The sequence below is a fragment of the Haliotis cracherodii genome, unplaced genomic scaffold (assembly GCF_022045235.1).
Source record: "Haliotis cracherodii isolate W230 unplaced genomic scaffold, xgHalCrac1.p SCAF_14, whole genome shotgun sequence".
NCBI classification, from domain to species: domain Eukaryota; kingdom Metazoa; phylum Mollusca; class Gastropoda; order Lepetellida; family Haliotidae; genus Haliotis; species Haliotis cracherodii.
In genome coordinates, this window is record NW_027266269.1 from 13,215,239 (window position 1) to 13,235,568 (window position 20,330).

General features: G+C 44.1%; 1 pseudogene; it reads right to left on the reverse strand.

Annotated features, from left to right (window-relative positions):
• Positions 1 to 369: 369 nt before the first annotated feature.
• Positions 370 to 19,742, reverse strand: LOC139460229 (glycoprotein-N-acetylgalactosamine 3-beta-galactosyltransferase 1-like; annotated as a pseudogene).
• Between the last annotated feature and the right edge of the window lie 588 nt (positions 19,743 to 20,330).

Consider the following 20,330-nt stretch of genomic DNA (forward strand, 5'->3'; position numbering starts at 1 on the left):
AGGTTTCTGCCACGCCTGTGGGACTCCGAATGCGACTCCTTCAATGAAGTGGCCATCCGTGTCCCGAACATGAATGCAGGAGAATGATTACTCTGTTACCATAGAGACATTATTCCAGTTTCCCACACGGAACTAATGAGACTTCCAGCACCAGATATGGAACATTGTCGACCGGTAAACTGGTATTCGTCATTCCAAAAAGAACAGGCACTTGATGTCCATTCACCCTTGTTTTGCAACTTTTTTGGCATGTTTACTAGTTTGTTTTTCTGCACCTGGTTTGCGAGTAGTCGTAGTCGGCGGGGGTAGTGACGGCACGACACCTATTTGGAAGAAGTTGTGAAAAAGTCGTGGTTCGGATTTTCTCCCCTAGACACTAATCCTATATAACGGAAACTCCAGCGTCCTCATTTGCTTAGGATCCACGTAGTGAAAACTTATTGTCAGCTGGCTGCAACATTCCTTGCCCTGCAAGTAGAGCGAGACAGTGTTTAGATTAGTTCCACGACGGGAGAAGCGGGAGGTAGCACTGCCAATATTCTAGGGGTTCAATTCCACGGTAATGTGGAAGTTTGATGACCAGCGTTAATTGCCACGGTAGTATAATCAGCGACGTCACAGTTAACTCTCAATATGACCGCCGTCTATTGGTATAATCAGCGACGTCACAGTTAACTCTCAGTATGACCACCGTCTATTGGTATAATCAGCGACGTCACAGTTAACTCTCAGTATAACCACCGTCTATTGGTATAATCAGCGACGTCACAGTTAACTCTCAGTATGACCACCGTCTATTGGTATAATCAGCGACGTCACAGTTAACTCTCAGTATGACCACCGTCTATTGGTATAATCAGCGACGTCACAGTTAACTCTCAGTATGACCACCGTCTAGTAGTATAATCAGCGACATCACAGTTTACTCACAGTATGACCACCGTCTAGTAGTATAATCAGCGACGTCACAGTTAACTCTCAGTATGACCACCGTCTAGTAGTATAATCAGCGACGTCACAGTTAACTCTCAGTATGACCACCCTCTAGTAGTATAATCAGCGACGTCACAGTTAACTCTCAGTATGACCACCGTCTAGTAGTATAATCAGCGACGTCACAGTTAACTCTCAGTATGACCACCCTCTAGTAGTATAATCAGCGACGTCACAGTTAACTCTCAGTATAACCACCGTCTATTGGTATAATCAGCGACGTCACAGTTAACTCTCAGTATGACCACCGTCTTGTAGTATAATCAGCGACGTCACAGTCAACTCTCAGTATGACCACCGTCTATTGGTATAATCAGCGACGTCACAGTTAACTCTCAGTATGACCACCGTCTAGTGGCATAATCAGCGACGTCACAGTTAACTCTCAGTATGACCACCGCCTAGTAGTATAATCAGCGACGTCACAGTTAACTTTCAATATGACCACCGTCTATTGGTATATTCAGCGACGTCACAGTTAACTCTCAATATGACCACCGTCTATTGAACTACCCTCTTTGAAATATACCATGAGATCGCCAACCACTGTTAATCTAACGCTAAGGCTGTCAAAGCCAGAGTATACCGATTCTCGATTATTCGACAAAACAACGGCTATTTGTATCGACACACCCTGTGGGGACTCCGCCTCAGAATGAGGCCCCACGTACCTCATGCTTGTTGAAAAAGTCGTCTAAATTAGGCATCGGGTGGTCAGGCTTTGTGATTTCTGATTATGTACCTTCATGTTGATCATGCTATCAACGTTAACCCATGGTTTCTATTGCCAGGCTGGATTTTGCGCAGGTTGTCTATTGCTGCGGCGGCAAAGAAACAAGTAAACAAATGGCGGCGAGGTGATGACTGGGGAACTGAATCCAGTCTAGCTGTGTCTAGGGTGTTTACTGAGAGTCAGGCTATCCATGTCAGCGTTGATAACGTTGATAACAGCTGATAAACACTATCTGGGCCCCCTGGTCAACACACGCGTGTTAAACCTTGCCATTTAATTCTTGTAGTTGTGTGTTTTGTTTTGTAATGTGGTGTAGATAGGTGTTGCGTGGGTGTGACAAGGTGTGGTGGCTGGATGGTCTGGTGTCGCAAGGGTGTGACATGGTGTGGTGCCTGATGGTGTGGTGTTGCGTGGGTGTGGCATGGTGTGGTGCCTGAATGGTCTGGTGTTGCGTGGGTGTGGCATGGTGTGGTGGCTGGATGGTGTTGTGTTGCGTGGGCATGGCATGGTGTGGTGGCTGGATGGTGTGGTGTTCCGTGGGTGTGACATGGTGTGGTGGCTGGGTGTTGTGTTGACTGGATGGTGTGTTTACTGGATGGTGTGGTGTTGCATGGGTGTGACATGGTGAGTTGGCTGGGTGGTGTGTTGACTGGATATGTGGTGTTGCGTGGGTGTGGCATGGTGAGCTGACTGGATATGTGGTGTTTCGTGGGTGTGGCATGGTGTGTTAACTGGATGGTGTGGTATAACGTGGGTATGACATGCAGTGTTGACTGGATGGTCTGGTGTTGCGCAGGTGTGGCATGTTGTGTTGACTGGATATGTGGTGTTTCGTGGGTGTGGCATGGTGTGTTAACTGGATAGTGTGATGATGCGTAGGTGTTGCATCGTGTGTTGACCGGATGGTGTGGTGAAGCGTGGGCATTGCATGGTGTGGTGGCTGGATGGTGTGATGTTGCGTGGGTGTGGTATGGTGTGGTGACTGGATGGCGTGGAGTTGCGTGGGTATGGCATGGTGTGGTGGCTGGATGGTGTGGTGTTGCGTGGGTGTGACATCGTGTGGTGGCTGAATGGTCTGGTGTCGCGAGGGTGTGACATGGTGAGGTGGCTTGGTGGTGTGTTGACTGGATGGTGTGTTGACTGGATGGTGTGGTGTTGCATGGGTGTGGCATGGGGAGTTGACTGGATGGTGTGGTGTTGCGTGGGTGTGACATGGTGTGGTGGCTGGGTGTTGTGTTGACTGGATGGTGTGTTGACTGGATGGTGTGGGTTAGCATGGGTGTAACATGGTGAGTTGGCTGGGAGGTCTTTTGACTGGATAGTGTGGTGTTGCGTGGTTGTGGTATGGTGTGGTGACTGGATGGTGTGGTGTTGCCTGGGTATGGCATGGTGCGGTGTCTGGACGGTGTGGTGTTACGTGGGTGTGACATGGTGTGGTGGCTGGATGGTGTGTTGACTGGATGGTGTGGGTTAGCATGGGTGTAACATGGTGAGTTGGCTGGATGGTCTTTTGAGTGGATAGTGTGGTGTTGCGTGGGTGTGACATGGTGTGGTGGCTGAATGGTCTGGTGTCGCGAGGGTGTGACATGGTGAGGTGGCTTGGTGGTGTGTTTACTGCATGGTGTATTGACTGGATGGTGTGGTATGACGTGGGTGTGACATGGTGTGTTGACTGGATGGTTTGGTTTTGCGTGGGTGTGGCATGGTGTGGTGGCTGAATGGTCTGGTGTCGCGAGGGTGTGACATGGTGAGGTGGCTTGGTGGTGTGTTTACTGCATGGTGTATTGACTGGATGGTGTGGTATGACGTGGGTGTGACATGGTGTGTTGACTGGATGGTCTGATGTTGCCTAGGTGTTTCATGTTGTGTTGACTGGATGGTCTGGTGTTGCGTTGGTGTGGCATGGTGTGTTAACTGGATCGTGTGGTGTTTCGTGGGTGTGGCATGGTGTGTTGACTGGATGGTGAGGTGACTGGATGGTGTTGTGTTTCGCGGGTGTGACAAGGTGTGGCGGCTGAATGGTCTGGTGTTGCGTGGGTGTGACATGGTGAGGTGGCTGGATGGTTTGTTGTTGCGTGGGTGTGACATGTTGTGTTGGCTGGATGGTTTGGTGTTGCGTGGGTGTGGCATGGTGTGGTGGCTGAATTGTGAGGTGACTGGATGGTGTTGTGTTTCGTGGGTGTGACATGGTGTGGCGGCTGAAAGGTCTGGTGTCGCGAGGATGTGACATGGTGAGGTGGCTGGGTGTTGTGTTGACTGGATGGTGTGTTTACTGGATGGTGTGGTGTTGCATGGGTGTGACATGGTGAGGTGGCTGGATGGTTTGTTGTTGCGTGGGTGTGACATGTTGTGTTGGCTGGATGGTTTGGTGTTGCGTGGGTGTGGCATGGTGTGGTGGCTGAATTGTGAGGTGACTGGATGGTGTTGTGTTTCGTGGGTGTGACATGGTGTGGCGGCTGAAAGGTCTGGTGTCGCGAGGATGTGACATGGTGAGGTGGCTGGGTGTTGTGTTGACTGGATGGTGTGTTTACTGGATGGTGTGGTGTTGCATGGGTGTGACATGGTGAGGTGGCTGGGTGGTGTGTTGACTGGGTATGTGGTGTTGCGTGGGTGTGGCATGGTGAGCTGACTGGATATGTGGTGTTTCGTGGGTGTGGCATGGTGTGTTAACTGGATGGTGTGGTATAACGTGGGTATGACATGCAGTGTTGACTGGATGGTCTGGTGTTGCGCAGGTGTGGCATGTTGTGTTGACTGGATATGTGGTGTTTCGTGGGTGTGGCATGGTGTGTTAACTGGATAGTGTGATGATGCGTAGGTGTTGCATCGTGTGTTGACCGGATGGTGTGGTGAAGCGTGGGCATTGCATGGTGTGGTGGCTGGATGGTGTGATGTTGCGTGGGTATGGCATGGTGTGGTGGCTGGATGGTGTGGTGTTACGTGGGTTTGACATGGTGTGGTGGCTGGATGGTGTGGTGTTGCGTGGGTGTGACAACTTGTGGTGGCTGAATGGTCTGGTGTCGCGAGGGTGTGACATGGTGAGGTTGCTGGGTGGTGTGTTGACTGGATGGTGTGTTGACTGGATGGTGTGGTGTTGCATGGGTGTGGCATGGGGTGTTGACTAAATGGTGTGGTGTTGCGTGGGTGTGACATGGTGTGGTGGCTGGGTGTTGTGTTGACTGGATGGTGTGTTGACTGGATGGTGTGGGTTAGCATGGGTGTAACATGGTGAGTTGGCTGGGTGGTCTTTTGACTGGATAGCGTGGTGTTGCGTGGTTGTGGTATGGTGTGGTGACTGGATGGTGTGGTGTTGCGTGGGTATGGCATGGTGCGGTGGCTGGACGGTGTTGTGTTACGTGGGTGTGACATGGTGTGGTGGCTGGATGGTGTGGTGTTGCGTGGGTGTGACATGGTGTGGTGGCTGAATGGTCTGGTGTCGCGAGGGTGTGACATGGTGAGGTGGCTTGGTGGTGTGTTTACTGGATGGTGTATTGACTGGATTGTGTGGTATGACGTGGGTGTGACATGGTGTGTTGACTGGATGGTCTGATGTTGCCTAGGTGTGGCATGTTGTGTTGACTGGATGGTCTGGTGTTGCGTTGGTGTGGCATGGTGTGTTAACTGGATCGTGTGATGTTTCGTGGGTACGGCATGGTGTGTTGACTGGATGGTGAGGTGACTGGATGGTGTTGTGTTTCGTGGGTGTGACATGGTGTGGCGACTGAATGGTCTGGTGTTGCGTGGGTGTGATATGGTGAGGTGGCTGGATGGTTTGGTGTTGCGTGGGTATGGCATGGTGTGGTGGCTGGATGGTGTGATGTTGCATGGATGTGACATTTTGTGTTGGCTGGATGGTTTGGTGTTGCGTGGTTGTGGCATGGTGTGGTGGCTGAATGGTTTGGTTCCGCAACGGTGTGACATGGTGAGGTGGCTGGGTGTTGTGTTGACTGGATGGTGTGTTCACTGGATGGTGTTGTGTTGCGTGGGTGTGGCATGGTGAGTTGACTGGATGGTGTGGTGTTCCGTGGGTGTGACATGGTGAGGTGGCTGGGTGTTGTGTTGACTGGATGGTGTATTGACTGGATAGTGTGGTGTTGCGTGGGTGTGGCATGGCGGGTTGACTGGATGGTGTGGTATGACGTGGGTGGGACATGGTGTGTTGACTGGATGGTCTGGTGTTGCGTAGGTGTGGCATGGTGAGATGGCTGGGTGGTGTGGTGTTGCATGGTTGTGACATGGTGAGGTGGCTGGATGGTGTGGTGTTGTGTGGGTGTGACATGGTGTGGTGGCTGCATGGTTTGGTGATGCGTAGGTGTGCCATGGTGTTTTGACTGGATGGTGTGGTGTTGTTTCGGCATGGCATGGTGTGGTGGCTGGATGCTGTGGTGTTGCATGGGTGTGGCATGGTGTGGTGACTGGATGTAGTGGTGTTGCATGGGTATGGTATTGTGTGGTGGCTGGATGGTGTGGTGCTACGTGGGTGTGACATGGTGTGGTGGCTGGCTGGTGTGGTGTTGCGTGGGTGTGACATGGTGGTGTGGCTGAATGGTCTGGTGTCGCGAGGGTGTGAAATGGTGAGGTGGCTGGGTGTTGTGTTGACTGGATGGTGTGTTGACTGGATATTGTGGTGTTGCATGGGTGTGGCATGGTGAGTTTACTGGATGTTCTGGTGTTGCGTGGGTGTGACAAGGTGAGGTGGCTGGGTGTTGTGTTGACTGGTTTGTGTGTTGACTGGATGGTGTGGTGTTGCATGGGTGTGACATGGTGAGGTGGCTGGGTGGTGTGTTGACTGGATAGTGTGGTGTTGCGTGGGTGTGGCATGGTGAGCTAACTGAATGGTGTCGTGTTGTGTGGGTGTGACATGGTGAGGTTGCTGTGTGGTGTGTTGACTGGATGGTGTGTTAACTGGATAGTGTGGTTTTGCGTGGGTGTGGCATGGTGTGTTGACTGGATGGTGTGGTATGACGTGGGTTTGGCATGTTGTGTTGACTGGATGGTCTGGTGTTGCGTGGGTGTGGCATGGTGTGTTGACTGGATGGTGTGGTATGACGTGGGTGTGGCATGTTGTGTTGACTGGATGGTGAGTTGACTGGATGGTGTGGTGTTGCGTTGGTGTGGCATGGTGTGTTGACTGGATGGTGTGGTGTTTCGTGGGTGTGACATGGTGTGGCGTCTAAATGGTCTGGTGTTGCGTGTTTGTGACATTGGTGAGGTGGCTGGGTGGTGAGGTGTTGCGTTGGTGTGACATGGTGAGGTGGCTGGGTGTTGTGTTGACTGGATGGTGTGTTTACTGGATGGTGTGTTGTTGCATGGGTGTGACATGGTGAGATGGCTGGGAGGTGTGTTGACTGGATATTGTGGTGTTCTGTGGGTGTGGCATGGTGTGTTGACTGGATGGTCTGGTGTTGCATGGGTGTGACATGGTGTGGTGGCTAAATGGTCTGGTGTTACGTGGGTGTGACATGGTGTGGTGGCTGAATGGTGTGGTGTGAATAAGCTGGATGTTGTGCTGTTCTGTTAGTGTTTGTTGTATGTTTGTGGAGTGGATTTGAGATGTGTTTGTTCGTGGGTGGTATTCACAATTTCGTTTCTTATTATTTTTGCAAAACAAGCATGTTATTTCTAAAAAATGATAAAAGGCGATGACACTAAGTACCTTGCCCCGATTTGGAAAGTTATATATATCGTTAAATTTTCGAGTGATGTCCTAATTGGGGTTTTTTCAATATGTTCATAGATAAAGCTGGACAATTGGGTATTTTGACAACAATCTTCGAAGGTGTCGGTCTGTTTAGGGAACCCACGGGACGTGGAAATTGACGAGGACTATATTTTTTAATATAATAAAAGCCAGGACATATAGCGTTTTAACCCCCGAAAAAGAAACTGAAAACAAACATGCATTAAAGAGATTTCAAGCACCACCATCCTGATGGATATCAAGTGTTTGGTTACAAACAGGGAACATACGTTTTTATTGTACCCTTGTTCCACCAGAAGTCGTAGAGCCTGTCTGCTGATCACGTAGCCAGCGCCTCCGCTCATGTACCCCCACTTGGTGTATTTCTTGAACAGGTGACCCACATACACCCCCTCAGTCGGGTCATAGTGCGACAACACAAACTTCAAGTTCTCCATCACGACGAACGTATCGTCGTCCGCTTTCAGAAACCAGTCATACTTGTCTACATGATGTTTGTAAATATGCTTTAAAGACGCTATCGACTTTTCCGTCAAGTGCTGGCGGCCATCTTTGATATTCAGGTTTGATATGTCCATTCCAGTATTAGGTTTATTGGTTGTCATGACAAACATTCTGTGATCGCAACGTTTCGCCCAAGTCTCGTTCACTGCCGGGATTTTCTTGTTGACTTCTGTTTCCTTTGTTGTTATCCAACAGAAGATCTTCAGTTTTGATAAGGTATCCATGGCAACGGAATCATCTATTAATACTGAAAATGGAACATACTTATTTCACATACTATAATACGCTGTTCAATATAACACGATTTCAATAGTATTCCAGCGTTTCAGCTTGAGGTGGGAGGAAAGACTAACGTGACGGACAGCCATTAATGATCGCTGTGTGCCGCCGACCTGCACAGCAGGATGCGACGTCTTAGACCCTTGTTGGGATGTCATAATTGTCACAGACAGACACTTTTATTCAGTAGAAGGCCTCCGGCCCAAAATACGTACAATAGCATGACCATGCCTGTGCATTTAATATCATATTTACAATTAGGTGTTTCTTTTTATATTTGCATGATATAGGAATAGACTGACAATTCTGATAACATCAATGCTCTTACTCTGCATGATAGAAATATAACTGGTATGTGCAAGATATTTACAAATATATTTTAAAATGAACTTGTTTCTCATATATAGAAAATTCATCTTCTACAGCAAAGTAACATTTAAGCTGGAAGGACATAAAGTTTCTTTCATCATCAATTATATTTTCATATCTGCCGGTCTCAACAGCAAGCTTGAAACTACAACATCTAATTCTAGAATAGGATGTTCTAAAATATTGAGGAAGATCACCTATGCCTAAACACTTTTCAATGTTTAAAAGTTATTTAAACTTGTTATAGTAAAACACTCGTGATAACGGAAAGTGCTCAATAAAGCTCATGCTCATGAAATCTTTGCTTAAAACGTGCAATGAAGTCTGCCTGGTTTCCTATTTCCTGACTAATCCAGGCAAAGCCACGCCCAAATGTAAACAGAATGTTTCTTATGTGTGATGCCCATGTATCACGGCCTACATGATACAAATATTTCAACATAATATAACATTGTTTTGGTAGCCTATTGTTTCCTAGATGCGATATTCTGCTCCAATACTTAGTTGCCTTTGTAATATATACCTACTGCAAAGCGTCGTCCACATTCCACAAGAACCGTGTTCGATTGATTGATAATAGATTTACCAACCTTTAAACTATATTTACAAAAATTACTAAGTACAGATTCAATAGTTTAACAACATGTGGTACCCCTCATATATGACATATTTCAGAAATATAACATAGAATATGTGTTGTCCTACAATCAAATACCTTTTCAGATCTAGACAACTGATGTTACTGAGTTTTCTTTGGTAATTATTTACTGAACATACTGCCTTATTTGCTTGGTGATAAAAAAGCCAGGCCTGACCTGCCCCAGACTAACTTAGAGGTGACCACAAGCCCCAGGTGTTGTTATAAAGCTGTTTTTCTACACGTGTACCGTCATAAAACCATTTTCCATCTGACCTTAAGGGACCACCATTCTAAACATAATCATCTTAGTTATATTCAAATTTCCTTTCATGCCAGTACGTTTACAAAACATTTCTAGTACAGTTATCTTCCTCTGCAGATGTGAACATGTGTCGGACATTGCTGAGACATCATCAACAAACACGAGGGAGCACAAACCATCAATAGAAGAGGTAGCAGTAATACCGTGACCCTCTCTTTCCATAAGGGTACAATACATATTTGGGGCATTAAAACACATCCTTTTAGTAACCAAAAAAAGTACAGATGTCAAATATTCTTTAACATTTTAACAGTTCACTTGACATGGGTGAAAAATCATAACTAAGATATCTGTAGAGTTTCTGTTGTACATTACGCATATGTAATTTAAAAAAATAAAATAAAACATCAATGAAAATATTGAACGTGTTTACACGCATAAATCTATACACTATTCAGCTGACATTCATTTGACATTACAACAGGGAGCGACGATCGTTAGACGTGCTTCAAGGAAACACGCGAGTGCTGCTGCTAAATGACAAGTCTCCGTGAAAATGAATTCCTCATACCTTCATGTCAGAATGATGAGATCCGCCTCGGAGGTAAAAAAATCTCAGCGGTGGAATAAATCTCTTATACCCCGCCACGAGCAATACAGGCTGCACGTGGATTTCTCAGAGGCAGAATAAACCCCTTATACCCAAGTGTGCTATGTCAATGGAACAGCTGTTTTCTATCAGTTTTGACTTTGTGTTAATGCTTTTACATTGTCACATTAAAACATGTCCATAAGATGAATTCGCTGTAGCAGGATCACTCGGGGAACATGGAATTTTATAAAACCTAACGCGGGACGCCTAAAACCCAGTGTTGCCATAGTGATCCTGCTACAACTTAGTGTGTGCGCCGCGAAGTTGTAACTATGTCTTCCCGTCACGTCCTACCTGAACTGTCTAGGGTGTCACGCATGACTGTGTCCACTCTTGTCGGTGAGCTCTCCACCGCTACAACAGATAACAGACCACTTAATGCAGTGATTCAGCCCTCTCTTTTTTAAATCGTTCGGTTAACGCAATTAGCGACAACAAAGACGATTAACAAAAGGTGCATTGATATTTCAAACTTTTCTGCATAGGTCTTCATACAACATTTAAATGCTTAAGATTTGGACAAATTTGATGTCATCATAAAGAAAAACAATCATGCCAAACTTCAGCTTCCACCGTGACAATTTCAGATAATATTTACTGAGCCCAAAATGCATTTTGAGAAAAAAACAGAGCATGGTAAAAACAAGCGCCAAGTTTACTATTATGCCAAAACTGGATCATATGTCACTGGCCTAAGCAGATACCAAATTTCGTTGTTGAAATTTGGTGAGTATTGGCCACATATAGGCTTTTCAATTAGAAAAGTGTTCGCATGTACTTGCAAAAACAAAAGTAGCCCCCAAACTGTTGCATAACACCACGCATTTTACAGTGAAATTGGCAGTAGTCCTGTAGCCAAACAGCCCAATTATAGTTAAGGTATCCTGAGGACGACTAGAAAATAGCGCTTTTTAAGAGTTTTGCTACATGTTATCATTATACAGACTAGTGGGCATGCCTTCGACAACCTCGTATCAGATTAAATGACCTTGCAACCAGCTAACATAATAAAAACCTTTAACGCATTTCCACTGTAACAAAACATTATCTATCATACAGACCCTAAAACAAATACATCTGATAAGTCAAAGTAAGCCATTTGTAGGGGGCAAGTCTAGATTATTGCACTTTCTGAAAATGAAGATAATCTCTGGGCTCCTATTTATTATATTTTATTAAGATTATTTAACCCTTTTTTCTGTAACATATCATTTCAGACACCAGGCGTCACTCTATGCAGAAAATAAGGTGATCACATTTCCCGGCATGCCCCGGAGGTCGTGTGTGTTGTAACACAGGAATCTCTGGACAGCTGTTTCCTATCAAGCGGCATACGGCTGGCTGCCTGAGGGAGCAGGAAGTTCGCTACAAACTTAGGAAAATGTATTGCTGTCGTTTCAAATTGTGTCAAACAATTACCGTCCAGTGAATCAGTGTCACACAACCGTCTAGTGAATCAGTGTCACACAACCGTCCAGTGAATCAGTGTAACACAACTGTATTGTGAATCAGCGTCAAACGACTGTCCAGTGAATCAGTGTCACACAACTGTCCAGTGAATCAGTGTCACGCAACTGTCTAGTGAATCAGTGTCACAAAACTGTATTGTGAATCAGCGTCACACAACTTCCGTCTAGTGAATCAGTGTCACAAAAATTTCCAGTTAATCAGTGTCACACAACTGTCTAGTGAATCACTGTCACACAATTGTATTGTGAATCAGCGTCACACGACTTCCGTCTAGTAAATCAGTGCCACACAAGTACCATCTAGTGAATCAGCATCACACGACTTAGGTCCATAAATCAGTGTCACACAACTGTCTAGTAAATCAGTGCCACACAACTGTCTAGTAAATCAGTGCCACACAACTGTCTAGTAAATCAGTGCCACACAAGTACCATCTAGTAAATCAGTGCCACACAAGTACCATCTAGTAAATCAGTGCCACACAAGTACCATCTAGTAAATCAGTGCCACACAAGTACCATCTAGTGAATCAGTGCCACACAAGTACCATCTAGTGATTCAGTGTCACACAAGTACCATCTAGTAAATCAGTGTCACACAGGTACCATCTAGTGAATCAGTGCCACACAAGTACCATCTAGTAAATCAGTGCCACGCGAGTACCATCTAGTGAATCAGTGCCACACAAGTACCATCTAGTGAATCAGTGCCACACAAGTACCATCTAGTGAATCATTGTCACACAAGTACCATCTAGTAAATCAGGGCCACACAAGTACCATCTAGTGAATCAGTGTCACAGACGTACCATCTAGTAATTCAGTGCCACGCAGGTACCATCTAGGGAATCAGTGTCACACAAGTACCAGCTAGTTAATCAGTGTCACACAAGTACCATCTAGTGAATCAGTGTCACACAAGTACCATCTAGTGAATCAGTGTCACATAACTGTCTAGTAAATCAGTGCCACACAACTGTCTAGTAAATCAGTGCCACACAAGTACCATCTAGTAAATCAGTGCCACACAAGTACCATCTAGTAAATCAGTGCCACACAAGTACCATCTAGTGAATCAGTGCCACACAAGTACCATTTAGTGAATCAGTGTCACACAAGTACCATCTAGTAAATCAGTGTCACACAAGTACCATCTAGTGAATCAGTGCCACACAAGTACCATCTAGTAAATCAGTGCCACGAGAGTGCCATCTAGTGAATCAGTGCCACACAAGTACCTTCTAGTGAATCAGTGCCACACAAGTTCCATCTAGTGAATCAGTGTCACACAAGTACCATCTAGTAAATTAGTGCCACACAAGTACCTTCTAGTGAATCAGTGCCACACAAGTACCATCTAGTGAATCATTGTCACACAAGTACAATCTAGTAAATCAGTGTCAAACAAGTACCATCTAGTGAATCAGTGTCACAAAATATCATCTAGTGAATCGGTGTCACAAAAGTACCCTCTAGTGAATCAGTGTCACTCAAGTACCATCTAGTGAATCAGTGTCACTCAAGTACCATCTATTGAATCAGTGTCACAGAAGTACCATCTAGTAAATCAGTGCCACACAAGTACCATCTAGTGAATCATTGTCACACAAGTAATATCTAGTAAATCAGTGTCAAACAAGTACCATCTGGTAAATCAGGGCCACACAAGCACCATCTAGTGAATCAGTGTCACAGACGTACCATCTAGTAATTCAGTGCCACACAGGTACCATCTAGGGAATCAGTGTCACACAAGTACCATCTAGTGAATCAGTGTCACAAAAGTAACATCTAGTGAATCAATGTCACTCAAGTACCATCTAGTGAATCAGTGTCACACAAGTACAATCTAGTGAATCAGTGTCACAAAATATCATCTAGTGAATCGGTGTCACAAAAGTACCGTCTAGTGAATCAGTGTCACTCAAGTACCATCTAGTGAATCAATGTCACTCAAGTACCATCTATTGAATCAGTGTCACAGAAGTACCATCTAGTAAATCAGTGCCACACAAGTACCATCTAGTGAATCATTGTCACACAAGTACCATCTAGTAAATCAGTGTCAGACAAGTACCATCTGGTAAATAAGGGCCACACAAGCACCATCTAGTGAATCAGTGTCACAGACGTACCATCTAGTGAATCAGTGCCACACAGGTACCATCTAGGGAATCAGTGTCACGCAAGTACCATCTAGTGAATCAGTGCCACACAAGTACCTTCTAGTGAATCAGTGCCACACAAGTTCCATCTAGTGAATCAGTGTCACACAAGTACCATCTAGTAAATTAGTGCCACACAAGTACCTTCTAGTGAATCAGTGCCACACAAGTACCATCTAGTGAATCATTGTCACACAAGTACCATCTAGTAAATCAGTGTCAAACAAGTACCATCTAGTGAATCAGTGTCACAAAATATCATCTAGTGAATCGGTGTCACAAAAGTACCCTCTAGTGAATCAGTGTCACTCAAGTACCATCTAGTGAATCAGTGTCACTCAAGTACCATCTATTGAATCAGTGTCACAGAAGTACCATCTAGTAAATCAGTGCCACACAAGTACCATCTAGTGAATCATTGTCACACAAGTAATATCTAGTAAATCAGTGTCAAACAAGTACCATCTGGTAAATCAGGGCCACACAAGCACCATCTAGTGAATCAGTGTCACAGACGTACCATCTAGTAATTCAGTGCCACACAGGTACCATCTAGGGAATCAGTGTCACACAAGTACCATCTAGTTAATCAGTGTCACAAAAGTAACATCTAGTGAATCAATGTCACTCAAGTACCATCTAGTGAATCAGTGTCACACAAGTACAATCTAGTGAATCAGTGTCACAAAATATCATCTAGTGAATCGGTGTCACAAAAGTACCGTCTAGTGAATCAGTGTCACTCAAGTACCATCTAGTGAATCAGTGTCACTCAAGTACCATCTATTGAATCAGTGTCACAGAAGTACCATCTAGTAAATCAGTGCCACACAAGTACCATCTAGTGAATCATTGTCACACAAGTACCATCTAGTAAATCAGTGTCAGACAAGTACCATCTGGTAAATCAGGGCCACACAAGCACCATCTAGTGAATCAGTGTCACAGACGTACCATCTAGTGAATCAGTGCCACACAGGTACCATCTAGGGAATCAGTGTCACGCAAGTACCATCTAGTTAATCAGTGTCACACAAGTACCATCTAGTGAATCAGTGTCACACAAGTACCATCTAGTTAAAAAGTGTCAGGCAAGTACCATCTAGTAAATCAGTGCCACACAAGTACCATCTAGTAAATCAGTGTCACATAACTGTCTATTAAATCAGTGCCACACAACTGTCTAGTAAATCAGTGCCACACAAGTACCATCTAGTAAATCAGTGTCACAGACGTACGATCTAGTGAATCAGTGTCAAACAAGTACCATCTAGTAAATCAGTGCCACATAACTGTCTAGTAAATCAGTGCCACACAACTGTCTAGTAAATCAGTGCCACACAAGTACCATCTAGTAAATCAGTGCCACACAAGTACCATTTAGTGAATCAGTGCAACACAAGTACCATCTAGTGAATCAGTGTCACACAAGTACCATCTAGTAAATCAGTGTCACACAGGTACCATCTAGTGAATCAGTGCCACACAAGTACCATCTAGTAAATCAGTGCCACGCGAGTACCATCTAGTGAATCAGGGCCACACAGGTACCATCTAGTGAATCAGTGCCACACAAGTACTATCTAGTAAATCAGTGCCACGCGAGTACCATCTAGTGAATCAGGGCCACACAAGTACCATCTAGTAAATCAGTGCCACACAAGTACCATCTAGTAAATCAGTGCCACACAAGTACCATCTAGTGAATCAGTGCCACACAAGTACCATCTAGTGAATCAGTGTCACACAAGTACCATCTAGTAAATCAGTGTCACACAGGTACCATCTAGTAATTTAGTGCCACACAAGTACCTTCTAGTGAATCAGGGCCACACAAGTACCATCTAGTGAATCATTGTCACGCAAGTACCATCTACTAAATCAGTGTCAAACAAGTACCATCTAGTAAATCAGAGCCACACAAGTACCATCTAGTGAATCAGTGTCACAGACGTACCATCTAGTAATTCAGTGCCAGACAGGTAACATCTAGTGAATCAGTGTCACACAAGTACCATCTAGTGAATCAGTGTCACTCAAGTACCATCTAGTGAATCAGTGTCACACAAGTACAATCTAGTGAATCAGTGTCACAAAATATCATCTAGTGAATCGGTGTCACAAAAGTACCGTCTAGTGAATCAGTGTCACTCAAGTACCATCTATTGAATCAGTGTCACAGAAATACCATCTAGTAAATCAGTGCCACAGAAGTACCATCTAGTGAATCAGTGTCACAAAAGTTCCATCTAGTGAATCAGTGTCTCACAAGTACCATCTAGTGAATCAGTGTCACACAAGTATCATCTAGTGAATCAGTGTCACAAAAATACCATCTAGTGAATCAGTGTCACACAAGTACCATCTATTGAATCAGTGTCACACAAGTACCATCTAGTGAATCAGTGTCACACAAGTACCTTCTAGGAAAATCAGTGCCGAACAAGCACCATCTAGTAAATCAGTGCCACGCGAGTACCATCCAGTGAATCAGTGTCACACAAGTACCTTCTAGTGAATCAGTGGCACACAAGTACCATCTAGTGAATCATTGTAACTCAAGTACCATCTAGTAAATCAGTGTCAAACAAGTACCATCTAGTAAATCAGGGCCACAGAAGTACCATCTAGTGAATCAGTGTCACAGACATATTATCTAGTAATTCAGTGCCACACAGGTACCATCTAGTGAATCATTGTCACACAAGTACCATCTAGTTAATCAGTGTCAGACAAGTACCATCTAGTAAATCAGTGCCACACAAGTACCATCTAGTAAATCAGTGTCACATAACTGTCTAGTAAATCAGTGCAACACAACTGTCTAGTAAATCAGAGCCACACAAGTACCATCTAGTAAATCAGTGTCACACAAGTGTCATCTAGTGAATCAGTGTCACACAAGTACCATCTAGTAAATCAGTGCCACATAACTGTCTAGTAAATCAGTGCCACACAACTGTCTAGTAAATCAGTGCCACACAAGTACCATCTAGTAAATCAGTGTCACACAAGTACCATCTAGTGAATCAGTGTCACTCAAGTACCATCTAGTGAATGAGTGTCACACAAGTACCATCTAGTGAATCAGTGTCACAAAATATCATCTAGTGAATCGGTGTCACAAAAGTACCATCTAGTGAATCAGTGTCACTCAAGTACCATCTAGTGAATCAGTGTCACTCAAGTACCATCTATTGAATCAGTGTCACACAAGTACCATCTAGTAAATCAGTGCCACACAAGTACCATGTAGTGAATCAGTGTCACAAAGGTACCGTCTAGTGAATCAGTGTCTCACAAGTACCATCTAGTGAATAAGTGTCACACAAGTACCATCTAGTGAATCAGTGTCACAAAAATACCATCTAGTGAATCAGTGTCACACAAGTACCATCTATTGAATCAGTGTCACACAAGTACCATCTAGTGAATCAGTGTCAGACAAGTACCTTCTTGGAAAATCAGTGCCATACAAGTACCATCTAGTATATCAGTGTCACACAAGTACCATCTAGTGAATCAGTGTCACACAAGTACCATCTAGTGATTCAGTGTCACACAAGTACCATCTAGTGAATCAGTTTCACAAAAGTACCATCTAGTGAATCAGTTTCACACAAGTACCATCTAGTGAATCAGTGTCAAACAAGTACCATCTAGTAAATCAGTGCCACACAAGTACCATCTAGTGAATCAGTGCCACACAAGTACCATCTAGTGAATCAGTGTCACACAAGTACCATCTAGTAAATCAGTGTCACACAGGTACCATCTAGTGAATCAGTGCCACACAAGTACCATCTAGTAAATCAGTGCCACGCGAGTACCATCCAGTGAATCAGTGTCACACAAGTACCTTCTAGTGAATCAGTGGCACACAAGTACCATCTAGTGAATCATTGTCACTCAAGTACCATCTAGTAAATCAGTGTCAAACAAGTACCATCTAGTAAATCAGGGCCACACAAGTACCATCTAGTGAATCAGTGTCACAGACATACCATCTAGTAATTCAGTGCCACACAGGTACCATCTAGTGAATCATTGTCACACAAGTACCATCTAGTTAATCAGTGTCAGACAAGTACCATCTAGTGAATCAGTGCCACACAAGTACCATCTAGTGAATCAGTGTCACACAAGTACCATCTAGTAAATCAGTGTCACATAACTGTCTAGTAAATCAGTGCCACACAACTGTCTAGTAAATCAGTGCCACACAAGTACCATCTAGTAAATCAGTGCCACACAAGTACCATCTAGTAAATCAGTGCCACACAAGTACCATCTAGTGAATCAGTGCCACACAAGTACCATCTAGTGAATCAGTGTCACACAAGTACCATCTAGTAAATCAGTGTCACACAGGTACCATCTAGTGAATCAGTGCCACACAAGTACCTTCTAGTGAATCAGTGCCACACAAGTACCATCTAGTGAATCAGTGTCACACAAGTACCATCTAGTAAATTAGTGCCACACAAGTACCTTCTAGTGAATCAGTGCCACATAAGGACCATCTAGTGAATCATTGTCACACAAGTACCATCTAGTAAATCAGTGTCAAACAAGTACCATCTAGTAAACCAGGGCCACACAAGTACCATCTAGTGAATCAGTGTCACAGACGTACCATCTAGTAATTCAGTGCCACACAGGTACCATCTAGGGAATCAGTGCCACACAAGTACCATCTAGTAAATCAGTTCCACACAAGTACCGTCTATGGAATCAGTGTCACACAAGTACCATCTAGTGAATCAGTGTCACAAACGTACCATCTAGTGAATCAGTGTCACACAAGTACCATCTAGTGAATCAGTGTCACACAAGTACCATCTAGTGAATCAGTGTCACAAAAGTACCATCTAGTGAATCAGTGTCACACAAGTACCATCTAGTTAATCAATGTCAGACAAGTACCTTCTAGGGAATCAGTGTCACACAAGTACCATGTAGTGAATCAGTTTCACAGAAGTACCATCTAGTAGATCAGTGTCACACAAGTAACATCTATTGAATCAGTGTCACACAAGTACCATCTAGTGAATCAGTGTCACAAAAGTACCATCTAGTGAATCAGTGCCACACAAGTACCATCTAGTGAATCAGTGTCACACAAGTACCATCTAGTGAATCAGTGTCACAAAAGTACCATCTAGTGAATCAGTGTCACACAAATACCATCTATTGAATCAGTGTCACAGAAGTACCATCTAGTGAATCAGTTTGACACAAGTACCATCTAGTGAATCAGTGTCACACAAGTACCATCTAGTGAATCAGTGTCACACAAGTACCATCTAGTGAATCAGTGTCACACAAGTATCATCTAGTGAATCATTGTGACACAAGTACCATCTAGTGAATCAGTGTCACACAAGTACCATCCAGTGAATCAGTGTCACACTAGTACCATCTAGTGAACCAGTGTCACACAAGTATCATGTAGTGAATCAGTGTCACACAAGTACCATCAATCAAACAATGGAACCAGACATGTAACTCTTTTAAAAAAAAATTGTTTTAACTTTACAGACTCCAAGTAAGGGTAAGAATTTAAGGATAAACAACTCCTTTATAACAATTAAGAGCGATATTTCGGTGTAGGTTGATAACGGTGTTAGAACCTACACCGAAACGCCGCTCTTAATTGTAATAAAGAAGTTATTTATCCATAAATTCTTATCCTTAGTTAGTACTCTAACTTCTAAATGCCTATCAAAGAAGTTTACCGACTCCACCTCCTCCCATTGCCCAAGCCAACACCACAAAACACAAAACAAGATCTCCGTCACCTTGGGAACGAGTGTCGGTGTACGTGGCACCCATCCACAGAATAAAGGGCAGCCTAGCACCAGGAAACAGTATCCTCTGTACATCCTTCCAGGGACGTCCTGTTGACGGATCCTGCAACAACAAACACACACTGCTGACTGGTGGCTAGGTGCAGTGAGAGAAGGTTGGCCCATCCCGGACCTGGCTTCTACCAGCAGGCCACTGACGAGATAGGACACGGTGGAATGTGGTAAAGTGAGACCAGTTCAAACTTTACCTGGGGCACATTGTTCTCAAATCATGGTTATTATAACGTCAGTTTAACTCGTAATCCGAAAGTTAGTAAATGAGCTGTTATAATTTTGTCGCAGGGTCAATACATCACCATAATGTAGGAAACCATTCTATAATTGGTTACTTGGTTACTTCCAAGTGATGGTACTTCCGTCATTGTGACGTCATATAATTGTGGTGTTATTTTCCTAACAGATAATAATATTATTTTTCTTTTGAACTTTAAGTGGATATTTTCAATCATATTTCAGTTTTCAAATATCCACATTTTACTGATCCGTAGGTTAAGACTGGCGTTACTGTAGCGTCGAATAACTTCATAACTTGAACGGGCAGTTAATGGACAAATTATAATACCTAGGTCTTCACAAGATTCATGGCTTTTGTACCATTTTCACACAAAGATTTTCTTGTAGAAATAAAAGTACGTTTCTTATTGAATACAACACCAAAGTATTTCTATTCATTTACATTCTGTTAGCAAAAGT